The sequence below is a fragment of the Pezoporus wallicus genome, unplaced genomic scaffold, assembly GCF_028554395.1.
Source record: "Pezoporus wallicus isolate ANWC-B61680 ecotype Strahan unplaced genomic scaffold, APGP_CSIRO_Pwel_v1 contig_13726, whole genome shotgun sequence".
Classification (NCBI taxonomy): Eukaryota; Metazoa; Chordata; class Aves; order Psittaciformes; family Psittacidae; genus Pezoporus; species Pezoporus wallicus.
This window is the reverse complement of record NW_026638018.1, coordinates 1-3,297: the sequence shown is the minus strand read 5'-3', so window position 1 is coordinate 3,297 and position 3,297 is coordinate 1. Positions and strand designations below refer to the sequence as shown.

The window sequence follows — 3,297 nt, the reverse complement described above, 5'->3', positions numbered from 1 at the left end:
AGCCAATCAGCTCTGAGCTCTCCCCAACTCGTGTCCCCGTTTAACCCCGTCCCAGCTGCCCCCCATGGGGCTGAATATGGGGCCTTTCCTCACCCCTCCCCCCCATTTGTCCCCTCTTCCCCTCCCCCACCGCATACCCAGTTTCCGCCCTCTCTCCCTTAAGCCCCGCCCCCTCCCTCCCCCTCTTTGCTCACCTGGGCCTGCAGGGGGCGCAGCTGCGCCTGGAGCTTCCCATTGGATGCGCCCAGAGCCCGGAGCTGGATCCAGCGACGGGACTGGAAGGGATGGAGGGGGGGGACACACAAGGAAATGAGGGACCCCAAAGCCATGGGAGGGACCCAAATACCCCCCCAAGACCCCCAAACACCTTAAATATCGCCCCATATTTCCCCACAAGCCTCTCCCTTAACACCAAACCCATCCATAACCCCCAGATCCCCCTCCCAGCACCCCCAAAATTCCCCCTAAAGCCCCAAACTCCCCCATGTCATCCCCTATAGACCCAAAATCCCCCTCCAGGACCCCCAAATATCCCTCATCCCTCCCAAAAAGCGGCGCTGGGACCCTTTAGGGACCCCAACCCCTCCCCATAACCATCAAATTCCACTTCCCAGACCCCCCCCCCCCAAGCCCATCAGGACCCCCCCAAATCCCCATATTCCCCCGTTGGCACCCACCAGCCGCTGCTTCCCCTCCTGCAGCTGCCTCCTCAGTGGCCCCAGGGCAGTTTCTGGGGAGTCCATGGGGCTGCCCCGTAGCTCTGGGCCCTGCTGGATCTGGGCCCCCCGAGCCCCTGAGAGCCCCGTGGCCTCCAGCATCAACCTGGTGGCAAGGGGGGCCCCAAAGCCAAACGTTGAGGGGAGTTTGGGGGGCCCAAAGGGGTCCAGATCCCATTTTGGGGACCCCAAAAGGGCTGCAGGGACCATGGAGGGGTTGGGGGCACCCCAAAAGGTCTCAGCACTGGGTTTAGGGAGAATCTGGGGGGGCTTTAAGGACCCCTATGAGCCCAGCACCCACTTCAGAAGGAAACCCAGGGGGTTTAAAGTATAGAGGGGGTCCCTAAAGGGTTCTGGGGTTCAGGAGTGGGGAGGAAAAGATCATGGGGGAGGGCCCAGGGGCAGTTTTGGGGTGCAGGGGGGGAAACCGGGCTGCAGGATGTATTCGGGGGGGTCCTTGAGAGGGTTTTGGGTGCATGGGGGAATCCATAGGGTGGTTTTGGTGTGCAGAGGGGTTGTTTTGGGGTGCAGTGGGGGTACATTTGGGTGCAGAGGTGTGTTTTGGGGTGCAGAGGGGCAGGGGGTGTTTTCGGATGCAGGGGGGATGGTTTTGGGGTGCAGGGGGGTGTTTTGGTCCCTGTGGGACCCCCAAAACCCCACAGAGCCCCCCCAAAACCCTCTAACGCTCCCCACCCCGCCCCCCAAACCTGAATCTCCTTGAGGTGCTGGTACCTGAGCCCCGAGTTAAGGAGGAAACCTGGGGTGGGGTGGTGTTACAGGAGGGGTTGGGGGGGGTCGGGGAGGATCATGGGAGGGAACTGGGGGTTCCTGGGGATCCCAATGGGATTTGGAGGGGTCCTAAAGGAATTTGGGCTCCTGTGCATGGATCTGGGAGAAGAAAAGGGGTTGGGGGGGTCACAAGGGGGAATTGGGGGGTGCTGGGGGGTTGTTGGGATCCCAATGGAATTTTGGGGGGTCCTAACAGGCAAAGGGGTTTGGGGGGGTCCTGAGGGGTTTTGGAGGCTCCCCAATGAGCTTGGGGGTCCCCCCCCCACTTTGGGGTGCAGCGGATACCACAGCAGGTTCCCTTTGATCTTCTTCACATTCCTATAGGAACACCCCCCCCCCCCCCCCCCCCCCGCCATGTATTTTAGGGACCGATCCGAGGTTTGGGGTCCCTCCAGATGTTGCAGTTCCTCCCCCCCAGATGTTGGGGTGCCCCCCTCACCGCGGGTGCCGCACGTGGCCCATGATGTACTCCCGGATGGGGGCACAGGGCCCCGTGCACAGCCTGGAGGTGGGGGGAGACAAAGAGAGGGGGTCAGGAGCACCCCAACCCCCCCAGGACCCCAAAAGCCCCCACTGGGGGGTCCCGCGGGCTCCAACCTGCGCAGGTCGGGATCAGAGGGGAGCTCCAGCTCCGCCATGATGGGCGAAATTGGCGCGCTGGGAGCGCCGCGCGGCACGACGGGAGTTGTAGTCCAAGCCGGGCGCCGCCTTAGTGGTGCTGTAGGGGTGTCGCGCTGCATCATGGGAGTTGTAGTCCAGGCTGGGCGACGCCATGACAGGGCTCTCTGCGTGCCGCGCGGCATGATGGGAGTCGTAGTACCGCCTGGCGTCTGTATAATGGTGTTCTATGGGAGCCGCGGGGTATGATGGGAGTTGTAGTCATAACTGGGCGCCGCCATAGGGGTCTCTATGAAGTCTCTATGGGGTCTCTATGGGGTCTCTATGGGGTCTCTATGAAGTCTCTATGGGGTCTCTATAGGGTCTCTATGGGGTCTCTATGGGGTCTCTATGGGGTCTCTATGAAGTCTCTATGGGGTCTCTATGGGGTCTCTATAGGGTCTCTATGGGGTCTCTATGGGGTCTCTATGAAGTCTCTATGGGGTCTCTATGGGGTCTCTATGGTTCACTTTGGGTCGCTTTCGGGCTCTCTGCGGTGTCTATGGATCTCTATGGGTCTCTATGACTCTCTATGGGGTCTGTATGGGGTCTCTATGGGTCTGTTTGAGTCTCTGTGGGCTGTGGGTCTATATGCTCTCTATGGGTCTCTCTATGGGGTCTCTATGGGTCCCTGCAGGGTCTGACCATGGAGGGGGGTCTCTTTACGAGTCCCTTGGAGGGGGAAGCAGCAGCAGCTCCAGTACCAGGATGCAGGGGGCAGAGCTCGAGACCCTGAGACCCCCCTTTTACCCCCATTGCCCCCGTTACCCCAAATTGCTCCCATTGACCCATTACCGCCATTGCCCCCATATAAAGCCATGGAGCCAGCAGTGGGTGTGAACCTGTCCCTGCCCCATAGGGTTCTATAGGGGTCCATAGGGACACCACTCGTTACTGGTCTCCAGCCGGACACTGAGCCATTGACCACAACTCTCTGTGTGCGGCCATCCAGCCAGTTCTTTATCCACCGAGTGGTCCATCCATCAAATTGATGTCTCTCCAATTTAGAGACAAGGATGTCCTGTGGGACAATGTCGAACTCTTTACACAAGTCCAGGTAGATGCCATCAACTGCTCTACCCCTGTCCATCAGTTCTGTAGCCCCATCATAGAAGGCCACCACATTGGTCAGGCA

General features: G+C 60.2%; 1 long non-coding RNA gene across 1 annotated transcript; it reads right to left on the bottom strand.

Annotated features, from left to right (window-relative positions):
• Window positions 1–1,413: 1,413 nt before the first annotated feature.
• LOC130598927 (uncharacterized) lies at window positions 1,414–2,010 on the bottom strand. The gene is made up of 3 exons (XR_008972117.1): window positions 1,945–2,010; window positions 1,791–1,823; window positions 1,414–1,448 (listed from the first exon to the last, which is right to left on the bottom strand). It is a non-coding gene; the product is annotated as an uncharacterized LOC130598927 (long non-coding RNA).
• Between the last annotated feature and the right edge of the window lie 1,287 nt (window positions 2,011–3,297).